The sequence below is a fragment of the Leptinotarsa decemlineata genome, unplaced genomic scaffold, assembly GCF_025532065.1.
Source record: "Leptinotarsa decemlineata unplaced genomic scaffold, Ldec_3_MD MMD2_tig00003308_RagTag_RagTag, whole genome shotgun sequence".
NCBI lineage: Eukaryota > Metazoa > Arthropoda > Insecta > Coleoptera > Chrysomelidae > Leptinotarsa > Leptinotarsa decemlineata.
Window position 1 is genome coordinate 2,256,009 of NW_027412586.1, and position 16,340 is coordinate 2,272,348.

Genomic DNA, 16,340 nt, shown 5'->3' on the forward strand with positions numbered 1-16,340 from the left:
TTATTACTCACCAATGCTGACCGGTGGTGAAATTTGAAATTAATGCTATTTAAACTACCTACTTACTTGTCTTCTCTAGAAGTGTAGGCGCCGCGCATTCCCGGCAAGAGTTTTCTTGTTTAAACTTGTAAAACGTTATCGGAAAGGCGAAGTGGCGAAGAAAGGATTCAGTGAGATGCTGGTAGATGCCAAAGAATTGGCAACTGCCTTGGACGTAGATGCGAAATTCAAAAGTGCAGAAACCTTACGGCCACGAAGAATAAAAAAACAATTTTCCTATGAAAGTGAAGATCAGCCAATTGAAAACCAAGAATTAAAATTCAAAGTCAACTGTTTTTTTGGAATGCTAGATATTACTCTTTCATCTGTAAATGAGAGATTTCAGCTGTTATACTCCCATGCCGATGTTTTCAAATTTTTGTGGAATGTATTCCAGAATGTATTCTGATGAAGATCAATTTAATTTTTGTAAAAAACTTGAAGAAGCGTTAACTGACAAAAATCGAAACGAGAGAGACCTAGACGGAACGGAACTTTTAACCGAATTACAATTTCTACAAATTTGCGACGGAAAGGTAACATCTGTAGTAGAAACACTTTATTACATTGCAAAAAATAACTTGGCCCACTCATTCCCAAACATTACTATTGCGTTACGTATATCATTAACTATACCGATTTCTGTAGCTTCAGCCGAGAGATCATTTTCTAAACTTAAACTAATTAAGAATTACTTAAGATCTAGAATGGGTCAGGAGCGGCTAGAAAATCTTGCTATTATTTCTATAGAATCTGAGTTGTTAAAGGAGCTGAATATTGAAAATCTAATTAATGAATTTGCCAAAGGTAAAGCAAGAAAAGTTCAATTTCTATAAGAAATTTCCGTTGGTTTTCATCATAATAAGTGTATTTGTTTAAAAAAGAATCGCAATCTAAATATGTTTTATTTGATCTTCAGTTTTTTAATAATTTTAAGTAATGTTTTATAACTTTAGCATAGTTTTTATTCTGTTCTGTTTTATTATGCAATATAGCCAATATAGTGTTTAATATATTATTTTTTATAAGTGTACTGTGTACTTATTGTTTTCTTCAAAAAAAAATCTAGGTAGATGTAGAAAAAATTTCATAGTTTTCCACGCTGAAATGGAAAGGAGTGATTGATTATAATATTTCTACCCTGGTAATTTTGATAAAGGCGCTTATCAATATTTCGCACGACGGCGCCGAAGTTACTTGGTGCGTCCCTGGTTTTCAATTCGGTTCGATCATGCGCGTTTATTGAAATCTCTTTACGTTCATTCAGAACAGTTCTGGTATTTGGACCTTTCCCGCATTGATTCAGAACTATTCTAGAACGGTAATCAGTAATTCGAACATTGGAGTAGGGACTGGTTTATAATATTCTGTTCTCAACTGCTCAGTAACGAAAATTTCAACTTTTTGTGACTATTTGGTATACAATTTTCATGTGATTTTAATTACATATTTCACTGGTAGAGGAAAAATGTTTTGAAATTTCCGCTTATATATTCATTTCCATTCTTGCAATATGTTGCAGAAAATGATGGACTCAAGTTTCAGTTCGAAAAGGTCTTTCACAGAGGATGAGGATTATATGCTGGATACTTTTGTGACAGAAATATTGTAACATTACCACAATAACGACAATTATATGCTGATAAGGAACCTTCATAAGTTTGAAATCTTAAGAAATGATTATTTTGCCATCAGATGTAACTTGGGGTTCACAGATGTATTATGTAGATGGGTCCCATACAAGGATCGATAACCCCCAAAATAACCATGAGTTTTATTACGATAGATAAAAATATTAATCCAGTTATGTATACTATATGTTGACTAAATATTTATTCACAGTTAGGACTTAAATTTTTAATTGCAAGCAATATGTGATTCCACTCTAAAAATTCGGGATGGTTCATCATGCTACAGTATTTCGTTATATTCCTTCAATCCATATGTTGCAAGAGAAATGTCATATTGAGAGATAGTACATTTCTATACTTCAGAAATCTACTTACACTCCATAAAAATAATGGTCACCTGGCTCCCTTAGAAATTTATAACAACAAACAATTGATTAAGTGTCGTGGAGCTTACGTTTGGTATTCATAAATGAAAACTCTGGTGCATACCATCCGTTTGTAGCTTGATGTGTACTACATAAATAGTACCATATGATGAACAGGATATTCTTGAAGAAAATGGAACTTCATTTTTGAGACGATGGTCAGGTGGATGGAGTTAATGAGGGAACTTCGTTGGCTTGAATTTCAGAAATTATTTCGTTAGTAATAAATTCATTACTCAACATTGATTCTGCTCAAAATATGTACTCGTGAGACAATTATTTTCCATAAAATATATATTCATGAAAGTGGGGTTGTCCTTCTGTTTCAGTTTTCTACCACAACTGTATGATTTTTTTCGAAACATTGAATTAATATAAACTAATCAATTTTCGTTGACGACTAAAGGTAATAACCAAAACCTCTTTGAAAAATGGATAATATTCATTAAATACCATTCTTACTTCAAACAGAACGAAATCGGGGCTGGTAGGTCTAATCTTTCAGTATTACTTCTCCATCTATATATACACGAATGTGGAAAACTTCCGAATAGAAGAAGACATTTTTTATCGACTTTTTTGGGTATTTGTTACCTTCCACAATCTGAAAAGTATAAAAATTATAATGGAGAACTTTATACAAGTGTAGAAGGCAAACTTTCTAGTTTACCCCGATAACAATTTTTTTGATAGGCAAAATTGTTAAATACGACAAGTTACTGATAAATAGAAGAATTTTCTTTGTGAAAAATACTTTGATTTTTACGCAGTAAAATCGGGGTAAACTAAAAAGTTTACCCCGATACTACACTTGTATAAAGTTCTTCATTATGATTTTTATATTTTTCAGATTGTGGAAGGTAACAAATACCCAAAAAAGGTCGATAAAAAACTGGTTTTCCCTCCACAAAAAATGACTTTCGTTGAATAGAAGAAGAAAGTAATTAACATCAAAATAATTTCTTGGCAGGAACATGTAGATGAAAGAAAGAAAAAAAAACTCATCCGAAGTTACTACTTTCAAGCATATGAACTACAAGCTTTCAGTTTATACTTCAAATATTCGTTACGGAATTAAAACAGATATTATTAACGGATATACTATTATACGTATGTTGTGTAGGGTTACTATATATGATCATAACGAATGTTGGAGCACAAACTCAATAGTGTAATTCAACGTTCACATGTTTGAATGAAGTAAATTCGAATGGCTTTATTCTTTCAGTTTGAATCTGGAAAAAACTTCTGAGCAGCTTCGTAAAGACTTTATTTTAAAGTTGATACCAAGAAGTTTTTTCTCTAAAACTAATCTCCTATAAATAATAGCTTTTCTACTTTCTGTATTAGTCTTCTACTTGACCTGTATTATTTCTTTTAAAATTTTAAATTAAGAGGAAAACAAAATTTTTCTTGGAAAATATATAAACACAGAATCATCTCAAAATTCGGTTCTGTTATGTTCTATAGGAATAATTTTCATTATTGCTAAATGTTATCAAAAACTATATAAATATCAGTATAATTTGAAAAATATAACTGAAAATAATAATTATTAATCCAACGTATGCAAAAATAGATAAAAAGTCATTGGATTAAATTCAGTTAACAATATTTACCACTTCAGAAAAAGGGAATACTATAATTTCCTTATAGAAAAATTTCAGAATTATTACTATTTCTAAAGTGACGCATATTTTTATCAATATCAAACAGGAAGACATACATTTCATTGGGTTGGTTGATATCATACCCCTCTTAGAGTCTTACTATTTTAGTAAAATGAAAATTTTGTAGAAATAGTTCATTTTTATTCTCTAAAGAAGATTTTATTCGATTCTACAGATAATTATAATTCTTCATGATCTAATATGAATGAACAAGTTGATCTGAACCAAATTAATATTTTTCACATCTCTCTTTCCTATATTACAGAAATCACGCCTAGATTGGTCAGAATTTCCAAATCGTTTGAGAATAGTATAATTGCAAATAGAACAGTTCCAAATATCAAAACAAAAGATGAAACTTCAAATTTTCAACATTAACACTTAATTTATTATATACCATGCTACAATTGCAATGGAGAATATATTGGGTAAACAACAAGATTATTAAAAGATAGAATAACTTCTCATCAGAGTAATTGTAGATTAAAACCAGAAAGATATCACGTAAGTAAAGGTCAATTGAACTTCACTGCCACAAAAATATCAGAGATGGCCTTCATCTCACAATCACCTCCATACTTGAATGGGAAAACTGATATCAATCATCAATTATATATTCCTACCTTCTGCATATAGATCGAGGAAATTATGATCAATACCACATTAATAATTTTTCAAATTTGTAAACTATATTTCAAACGTTAGTACAAAACTTATTTGAATACAAGAATCTCACTTCATATTGTAGATCTCAACAAAGTAAAATTAACAAAGTAATCAAAAAAGAGTTAGGGCACCTATCAATTTCTTTTCCATTGGGTGTTCTATGAATACATTTCAACAAAGTATTCTATGATACGGATTTTTGAGCTGAATGTATTGGCACCACTGGTAATTTGTCCTTCAAGTGAAAAAACGAAGATTTCAATCGATAAACTTTATTATCGAATATTTTCGTTTTATCCGTTATTGTGTTGTAAACATTTCAAGGATAATAACTTTTGAAGTATTGACTGTGATATTCGATAATGATTATTTTCCAAAAAGATCAACCTTTCATTAAGATTTCATTTGTCAAATTCACCTCAATGTTTTTTGTACATATATGTGATAATTTTTAACCATTTGCCAAAAACCTCACGGAGAATATTAGCAGTTTTATCAAAACTTGACCACTATATAAACATCACATTTTCATATTTGTAGTCCTATTGATGCTCAACATTATCTGATCATTATGAAAGGAAAGTATGTACCTGTTGAACGTACCAATTAAATTTGAAGTTCAAAATCTGTTTTTCCATTAACCAGCTGTGGCACCTCTACGAACGACAACCCTCAGAAGTCGAAACCTGTGCGAGATAAGGATTAACGAAGTCTCACCTTTAAACGTGTGATTTCCAAGTATATGACATTTCAATACTCCTATTTTGCTGTTCATTTACTGATTTTTGTGAATTGTAATCAATAATTTTTGTTGTATATTTCTCTATACTCGCAAGACTCCATTACGTCAAAAGGTGTTAATCTAAGCCTGATGGTTAAAGATTGTCAAAGCTTCATTGAAAAAAAACCCACTCAAACGTCATATATTCATACTACTTCAATAGAGAAGATCTAGTAAATTTCAGATTCAAAAGTTATCAGTATTTTTAAATTACAATTTATGAAAAGTTATACATTTATTACCTAGTGAATTTCCTCTGACCTACTGGAATTATATGAGTTGCGCCCATGTAAGAGCCAGTTTTTAATTAGAAGCCGAAGACTTAGAGGCAATAAAAACTCCGCCTTTCAGATAACATCGCTACCTAACACTGAAGAGGGAAAAAGTAAATTAGGGGGGCTGAAAAACGAGCAAAAACTTTAGTGAAACTGGATTATTTCCGATAGGAAGACAAAGTGGGGTGCATAAGGAATAAGCAAGTGAAAAGGCGACGGCTAACGAGTGTATGCTTTGAATATTCTAAACATGAATTTTGTTCTAAAAATGACAGAAGTTAACAAGAACATTGTGCAGAATATGAATGCATGTTGTGGAATAATTGATTTAGGGAAGCTGAGTGGCATCACCAATGTCTTTGAGATTAAACCCGATTGTAGTTTCATATACTGATATAAACCAATAATAAATCATGAGAGAAACAGATGGAATTACGAATATATTCACGCGTGATTATTCTTAAGCATACTGACGATTTTCCTAAAAATGTGCGAAGGAATTTCACTCACTAGAATAAATTAGGTCGTATACATTTGACAACAGAAACTTTTGTAAAAATATATACTCATCCATTCATCTTTATGATTACCTTCGTCGGGTCCATACCTATAGTGTCATCTCCAAAGTATGCCCCATATGGATAACTTATTTATTAAGGGTTTTCCGACAAAAAGTTATTCCTGATAAAAGTTTGTGCATCCCCTGAAACTGAACATGCACCAACAAAATACAGTAAAACACACTTAATATACGAGTAGTCTTCAAATATTTGATTTTGAGGCACGAGTAAAGTACTCTTATTTTGAAAAATCTCGTGAAATGTTATTCAGAGAAGTTGTTCAGCATTGAAAAATACATCTAGATTTGAAGTCATGGCCATCTAAGTGAAGTTTTATTTTTTTACCCATTTTTTTTAAATGGGGACTCAAAAAAAATATTTGCCAAAACGATAAATATATATCATCCTGTATACGATGGTTTATTTTGAAAGTCTGTGATATTATAAATTACACAACAATGGTGTTAATCACGGCCCTTTTTTTTTGAGGAGTAAAATGATTTTCAAAGTTTTTGGTGCAAAATTATTTTTATTGTTGTCAACATCGAAAATTACTCGAAATTATACAGTATTGTAACAAGAACTCAATATTCAATAATATCAAATCACAAAACATCAAAATAAAATAGGTATTTTGGAACAAAGTTATTGATTTTCTGAAGATTATTTTGGATAATTACTTTGGAGAAGAAAATCTCCAGAAACTCAATGAGATTGTTCCGAAATACTTATTTTATTTGGATGTTTTGTGATTTGATATTTTTGAATATTGAGTTCTAGTTACAATTTTGAGTAATTTCCGGTGTTAATAAAAAATAAATGTCAAAAATAACATTTTGTCGAAAAACACTTAATAAATAAGTGTCCCATATGGTACATACTTTAGGGATGACACTGTATATGAATAAATTCGAATTATATAATGCGTCAATGAAATGAATCTAAGTCTTTCACAAAATAATGTCTTTCAATGAATATGAATGCCAACTAATTATTCTGTCCCTAAATTTCTATATCAGTTGGACTTCACCCTGTCGAATTTAATTCCTGAATATTTTTCTGCCTGGGAGACTCAAATATAGATTTTTTTAAAATGATTCGAGTCCAAATAAAAAATTATTGTCGCTGCTGGATGCACTTGGTTTGTCACAATCTGTTGAGTGTCGTATCCAAATTACTCTGAATTCTCCTACTCTTATTGATCTTATATTTACCACCAGTGGTATCGTTATCACATATGTCAGATCATGAAATAACTTATGTAGAACTAGACATTGATGAGAACAAATCAAAAAATCTCTCAAAGGTAAGTCGTAGCTTCGAAAACTTTATTCAAGACGATTCATATTCTGACCTCGAAATGATACTGTTGTAAATCATGCCCCAAAAAAATAACGCCGGCCGCCACTGGTAGCCATAAACCAATTGTGACTTACAAACAATATCATCACCTGCTCTCAACTGTTACATATGTTGAATTTTTGGGTTCCTAGACGGTCATTTAGGAATAGTGTCACATTTTATCTCAACACTCCGCGTACAAATGTAATGAAAACATCTTCAATTTATACAATGTGCGATACCTCTAATTCTGTTAGTCATGTACTAGAAATATTCAACTGCCAGATTATACAAATCAAAAGACATTTCTTCCTTAGCTAACTGACAGTTCTGTTTTTAATTTATTTTTTTTATATAGATTCACAAATTATATTATGTTAGTACATATTTGTGAATGCCACTGTTACTTTCTATTCTGTAATTGGGTTCATCCTATAGAATAGTGTATGAAATAAATAAAATAAGTAAATATATAAATATTAAGGCATTTGATACAATAAAATATAAACTACTTTTGTCGAAACTGAGATTCATGAGTATGTCTTCGAAAATTGTCTCTTAAATAGACAACAAATAGTCAGATTAGGTCAAAAACGTCTCGTCTCCACTCCACGTTGTCAGTGGTGTTCCGCAAGGGTCGATATTAGGTCCTCTTCCCTTCACTCTGTATACTGCAGATTTTCCAAATTCTATCAGACACTGCAGATGACACTCAGTGCTGATACAGCACTGGCTATCTCGGAAATCAATTCTGACATAAGGAAATTCGTAGGAAAATCAAGGCAACAATCTCTACAAATTACCTCTGCAGTAGTTTTCAGTTCTTTGGATCGAAGAGAGGCATTAAATGATGTAATTTACCTGGAAGTAGATGGACACGTAGTTAGACCATAAAAGGACTGATTTTCGATAACGACCTCAAATTCACAATTCACCTCAACAGCTTTCTTCAACTTGAAATCAATTTTCAGTAATAGGTAATATCTTAACAATACAACCAAATCAATTCTTTGCGAATCTTTACTTCTTTCAGAATTCAATTAAGGAGATTTTATCTATGGTTCATGTATCACCTCAGAATATCATCGGCGAATACAAGTCACACAGAACGCACGGTTTCGGCTCATTGCAGGAATAAGGCTCAGACGACAAGTTTCACATATACTGATGGAATTAAAATGGCTGAATATGAAACATAGGCGCCTATACCATTTTACTTGTCTGGCACATAAAATCCAGCAAACTCTCTCATTATCGTTCAGACATGATATTCACAGTATCAATGTGAGACTTGAAGGGGCCTCAACTTCTCCATCGCAATGAATTATTCAAGAAATCGTTATTCTATCAAATATCTGAAATATATAACACCATTCCAGTAAATTTGAAATCAATTAATATCAATACTTTCTAGAAATATTATAAAAAACTCATCGACCAACAACTGAACTGATCACGGGTTTATAGTTATTTTTTTTTGTTTATCATTCTTATATATTTATAGGTTAGATACTTTTCTCACGTTGCCATTGCAACTACGAGTAGTATTGTTTATTATTTTGACTGTTCCTTTTGTTTCAGTTCGAGAATAATAACAGGGACTTCCAGCAGCTAATCTGATATCCGGCCTTTTCCCAATATTTTTTTCTTTTTTTATATAAGTTTATTATGATGGAAAAGAGAGACCTTTTTTATTATTTCAATGGTTGTAACCTGTTACCTTCTAATAGTAAATCTTCAATGGCTACTTTGATTTTTCACGCTGTTGCAAATTTATATTCTTATTAATATATAGTGTTACACATTAACTTCCCGATATATGAAAGTTTTTTTAAATAATAAATATAATGAAAATACGTTTATTGCTGACATATTAACGTCCATACATTAAAAATCTGAACCAGTTCAACAATGAAATGGAAAAAGTTGATGAACTTTGCAACAAACAAGACGAATCTCTAGAGGCCTGGTAACAGGCCATTGCGTGTCTTTTCTGGGCAATATACAACATTGAAGTCTCGTATTCATCAAAATTCTCACACATCAAAACATTGGAACTTCAAAAAACATCCCAAATGGTATCCTATAATTTTAAAGTAACCATCTGTAGCAATATTTTTTTCAAGTCACTTCACACTTAGTTGGAATGGACAGTTGTGAAAAATTGTTTAGAGTTCAATAAAAATATAACGAGAATGAAAAACATCGACTTTCTCTTAAAAAGCAAAACACATTTCGCTTTAAAGATTATTTATATGTAAAATGCATATTTTAGGAATAATACCAGAATAATTTCAAAATTTCTCTTCTTCAGACCATTTATTGATACCATTTGTCCATATTCTCAAGTAATGCAAAATATTCAAAAACATTATGTTATTTAAATTGAGAGAGGTATATACTTTGGAGAAATCAAATTTTGGGAAAGAGATATTTTAGCTTTCTACCTCTCGATACTTCTTTATATAAAAAACTGTGAGAATTTTCCAAAGAAAGAAAGAAAACAATTGATTTTCAGAAATCAACTCAATACAAAGATGAAAATTACGTGGAGATTGAAACACGTGTCGACGTGTAACGGTTTGGTGTTGGAATTAAACTCCAGTAATATTCATTACTACACCAAAGTTTCCAAGTAGTGCATCACAAGAACAAAAACATTTTCCCTTTTCAGTTTGTATTCCACACATTCGTTATGGAATTGAATTATATATCTTCCACAGAATGGCTACCCAATATAGTAAATGAAAGAGGTTGAATTTCACTCACTGTCATGTTACGAAATGAGACAATAGCTAGACTGCCTATTCAGCACCAATCTGGATAACATTATGAGATGAAGCTTTCAATCCACTCATAAAAGTACGACATTATGTCACGAATAAGTTGAATCTACTCATGGCATCGATGACACTACGCAATAAAAAAATAATAAAAACAGCATTGAAAATATTATTTGGATCGCCAAACCTAGCAAAATTAAAGACATTCATTCGCTTATTTGATCAAATCCCAGCCATAGGAATCTTGTTCAATATTATAGAAGAGATTGATTTTTCGAAAAAAAAAGCTTTTGGCTTTCTAGTTCTCCATTTTATACAAACCAATGTGGGAATATTCCAAAGAAAAAAAAAAGCAATCTCTTTAAAAAAAAGTTAACTCTATCCAAAGATGTGTAGATCATACAAAGAAGTGACTTTCAGACATAAACTGAATGAAACAGTCCTTCCGAAACAGCTACGTTCTTATAAAATTTCAATTACACAGAAAGGAAATACTTTCGAAAAAACTACTTTATGACACGAATGAGTTAAATGTATCCATATCATCGATGACAGTACACGAATGACATTCATTCGCTTATTTGATTAAATAATAATAATTCGTCCCAATTATCTTCAATAGTGAGTAAATAACAGTTTTATACAATGCCAGTTTTATTACAGGAATATAAAAGTCGAATTTCAGTTCATTTTCATCTAAGGGCAAAAAAAATAAAATGTTCTTCCACTGAACCTCTAAATACCAGCCATAGGAATCTTGTTTAAATTGGAAGGGGTATATATCCAAAGATTGATTTTTTGGAAAGTAAAATTTTGGCTTTCTACTGCTCCATATTTATACAAAAAATGTGAGAATTTTCCAAATAAAGGAAGAATATAATTGACTTAAAAAAATCAACTCAATAGAAACATTGAAAGATTCCCACATTTTTTTGATGGAGAAGTAGGAAGCCAAAATTTTTCTTTCCCAAAAATAATATACTTTCTCCTGAACAAGCCGCATTTATAGTCAGTCATATTCTTAAAGCACCCGTACTAATAAAGTTCAGTTAGTCAAGGTATGTGATGAAAGATGGAACACCCTGTTACAAAATATTTGAATATTTTATGGAAGATATATAGAGAATTTCTAATTGGTTCAAATTTAATGAAGCAGAGATCTGCGAAAAGAGAAAATCTGTACACTCTGGTGTTGAACTTTAGGTAGGGTCTGCTCTAATCCACGTTCATCCTACATAATCCCCGGGCAATCACCACACTATTATCCAGAGCAGACTCATTTCTCTTATGTTCACCAGCAGCTTCCGTATTAAAGCAGTGATAATAAATTTTGAGGCACATAATACCGTAAAATATCATTTTCGCAATTTAAAAGACAGGAAATGCAGTCTACTAATACTAATGAAAAATTGCATCATATACTGGTTCTATGTGATATTATCTGGATTATTAGATTGAATTGTCTTCAGAAGTGGAAAAACATTTTTTTTCGTAAGGAAATTTTACTTGAGGGGAGTTTTCTAAATGATGAAATATGAATTTTGAAGTTAAGAATTGCCAATGTTGTTTGTTTGAAGGTGATTGACAATGTTTCATGATGAATTTCATTAGTTCTGATTTCCATTATCTGATATTATATAGAATGATTTGAAATCCTTGAAGGAACTAAAAAGAATTATTGAAAAATAATAGCTGAAAATAACAATTATATGAAGCAAATATAGAACAATTGAACAAAAAATAAAAATAAAAAATTAAGAGATTCCAAGCCAAGCTACTACACAACGTTTCGATTTCAAGAATGGCATTTACGGGAAACCTTGTGAGTGCGGAAAATCCTATATCGGTGAAACTGAGACTACATTGAATGTTCGCATTGCCCAGCACAAGGAACACACACAGCGAGGGAAAACCAGAAAATCAGGAATAGCAGAGCATGTTTGGACCCATCAACATAACATCGACTGGTTCTAAGCTGAGATCATATACAGGGAGGAACATTGGTTTAGGACGAAATTCAAAGAAGCCGCATACATGTTGTCCAATAATGTATTCAGCCAGCTAGCGTAGAGATTCGCAACATATGGAAACCCAAAATCAAGCGAAAAATAGCAAGCCCCCGCCAAACGGTCATCTCCCACTACACCGGTGAAGCGGAAAAAGGAAAGCAGAGATAAGTGAAAGTACTTGAATAACCCAAAAATAGTAATCTCTTTGAGGATTTGGTCCAGTCATCACCCAAAGACGATCCTAGATACTAAAAATCGAAACGTCATGAAGTAACTTGGCTTGGAATATCTTAATTTTTTTTAAATTTTTCGTTCAATTGCTATATTTTCACTTGTATTATATTCCACTGTTATTTCATTTCAGGTTTTTTGCTCAATATATAATTGTCATTATCAGCTATTATTTTTCATTTCTTCTTTTTAGTTCTTTCAGGGATTTCAAATCTTTTTATATAATATCAGACAAGGGAAGTCCGAACTAATGAAATTGCCAATGTTGACGGTCACTGTGACTCGATAATAATTTTTTGGTGAATGTTGAGGTAAGTTTTTATTGACACGAGAGAGTAGGCTAGTTGTATTTTATGCGCAAGGGTCTACCCTTGTGCCTAAAATATTTCATCTATAATGTGTCAATTATTAAACTACAAAGATAGATGAAAATCCATTTCATTGGATACAATAGCCATAATTTAATGAAAAAACAAATTTAATTAGGGAAATATACATCCCCGCTGAAAACTGAAACTTTTGCTATTCCTTTTTTAAAAAAAATCCTCAAAGGTATGCGTATCCAATAAGTTATGGCTTATACTCATATCTGTTGCACCGACTCAAAGTACTTTGAATTTTCATCGAATTTCAAATAATACAGTGAAACAATCATTTTTGAATTTTGTATGAAACACTAAATCACATTTTAGAAATAAACAATTTTTAAAAAACTCTATTGCACTCTGACTCTTGCGTCAAATTTGAGCAGTTATCTGCCCAATAACTTCTCGATATGAATACACTGATCTATTATTTGATGAAAATCAATAACAAAATATATGATAACGATGAAAAAATATCCACATTATTAACTTCACTGAAAACGTTTGTTACTACACAATATCTTCCTCAGTGCTTTCACAAACCAGAATTGTAACTCTTTTGTCGGCACGCATTCCAACCATATTGGATTTAACAGAAGTTGAACTGTACTACTTCCTTAATATAACTCCGCCACCTTTCTTCTTGAATACTCGAATATGCGCTGGGTATTTTTTGAAACAAATTTCAGATAGTTACTGATAAAAAATTCAAATATTGTGGAAAATAAATCTGAACATTTCCCGTTCAGCGCTATACTTTCCCTTCAAATAATCAACATCAAATAAATGTTATTCATTCAATATCCAGAACTCTAAGGATATTAACGTATTCCATCACCTACAGTTATCGTTATTGAAAATAAATATCAGTCAAACATCAAAATCGAGTTGTTATATGACAAAAAGTATATCCTCGAAACATTTTCTGAGCAATAAAATGTCCTCAAAACTCTCTGTGAAGTTTCAATTATAGGCGACTTAAAACAAGTAATTCAAGCCAGCTGGTGTATATAGAACTGGAAGTTGGCTTTAGTAACCATTTGCTCTTTTGTTTTCAGATTGTTTTATCCTACTTGAGTCGTTTCAATCTGGAGCAACTAGTAAAAGTTATTGTTCCATCCCACAATGTTGGTCCGAGTTCTAAAGGCTGTTATCGATTGAGTTTTCCTTCGGATAAGGCACAAACAAGTTCATTCAAGAGTAAAACAGTTCTGGGAATATTTATGGACAACATTAGTGTTGAAAAATAAAATAACGTTTGTAACTAACGTTACGTTACAAATATAAGTTGTGAAAAAACATATAGTTTTATTTCCCATTTTTCATGATGATCACCTAGCACTCAGTAACGACTACATTCATCAATTTATTGAAACATTAGTAATTTTCACTACATAGTTGCAAGTGATTATTCACAGTGGAATTACTTTTGATAGAATATTTGTTATTTATATCTATCGATTTGGGGGAGAAACCTTTGTTGAATTTAAACAGGAAATATTATAATAAGTTAAGTTACTCTAATTTCCATCAAACAGAATGTCAAGTTCCAATAACAAATCTTTCAGCAAGATTTTCACAATACAAATATATATTCGTACGTCTTCTACATCAATAAGTTTTTCAGCTTCGCTAGTTGTTATGCTATGCTATAATTATGTGGAAACTTCTCTTTTCAAATATTTAATTTCGAATATTGAAAATATTGAAATATTGATGCGATACTCATTATCTAAATATCCTTAAAAGATACTTCGTGAGTCTATCCAAACTTTGAACAAAATCGAAATATCATTTACTCAGACATTCTGCAGAGTTGGTAACAGTATACCAGTATATCAGTACTCAAGAATTAAATCTCTCAAAATTCAACTAGGATCTTTCTTGATAGTTTCTTATTTACTAGCGTCCCAATTCTACAGACCTTACAATACCTCAGGAAATTACTAGAGAAAAATAATTTCAATAATGACGAAATTGATGAATTCGTTTCCCTCACTAATTTGTGTATGAAACAAAACCGTTTCCAGGTAGAAGATTGCTTCTGTGAACAACAGGAGGGAACGGCTGTAGGTAATCCCTTGTCCCCCTACTTGGCAAAACTCTTCATGAACAAATTCGAAATGAAAATCAAAGAAAACTCGAAGTATTTTCCTATTATATGGCTGAAGTATGTGTATATTCGATAACAAAAAATCGAATATTGAGGACTTTGTTTCATTTTCAAATAAGAGATGTCCATCAATAAAATTCACGTATGAGTTAGAAAATAAAGGACAACTTCCATTCTTTGATGTTTTGGTAACAAGGAGTCAATATGGAGGGCTTGAATAAAATGTATTTTGAAAGGAAACAAGCATATACAAGTAAATTCCTGGCAGTTCACATCACTCTGGACAGCACAGACGTGCTGGGCTGAATTTTCTAGTGCACAGTCTTTTGACTTTACCTCTTACACATGATAGGTTCACAAAAAAAAAACATACATTACAAATGCAATACGCATATATACAGACGGCTCAAAAACCAAAGAAGGCTCAGGATGTGGAGTGTACTCCGGATCACTAAGCCTAAGGATTAAGTGGGGAATGGAAAGAAATACCAGCGTGGTCCAAAGAGAACTGGCTGGTATCTCAATCGCCACAAAAGAAATAAACAGGAAAGGAATTTCTGGTAAAAACATCTGCACTGACAGCAGACAAGCCTTATTAGCCTTGAAGAGTTAACGTATAACCTCAGGACTAGTACTAGAGTGTCACCAAGAATTAGCCATAGACTCGGTAGATGATAACATTATCCTGAGGTGGGTTGAAGGGCACTACAAGATTAAGGTAATCGCATTGTCGACTCTTCAGCCAAAGAAGCGGCTGGACAAAGAATTTTAGGACCCAGTGGCACCTACGGCCTGATGACTTCGACAATTGCAGAAATAGCCAAATCTTATACCCATGCTCAATCCTCAAAGAGATGGGATGGAATCAGAGAATGCAATCTTGCCAGGAAGCCAGGGGCGACCCTGGGAAGCTGGCACTGAAGAAATATCTGGCGATGACCACAAAAAATCTACACTTAACAGTAGGATCTCTGACTGGCCACTGTCAACTAAGAAAACACCTCCATAATATGGAGCTAGTCAGGTATGTCCTATGCGAGTGCCCGGAGTTATCGTCAATAAGAGAGTGTGTGTTCGGAGACTCTTGGCCTACACCTGCCGACATGAAGGAGACATCTTCCAGTGACTTGTCCACCTTCCTGGAAAGGACAGAATGGACGATGACTTAGGAGGACAACTCCTCGGAAGGATGTACAATGAGTCACATGTGGCCTAATTGCTGTGGGCTTACACTCGCCCTCCCTACTCTACAGATACAGATACGATATATTTTGAAAGGAAACAAGCACATACATGTAAATTCCTGACATTTCACATCACTGTGGACAGCACAATCGTGCTGGGCTGAGTTTTCTAGTGCATAGTCTTTTGACTTTTCCTCTCACACATGATAGGTTCACAAAAGAAAAACGTACAGTACAGGAAATTGCAGTCACTAACGGTTTCTTGAG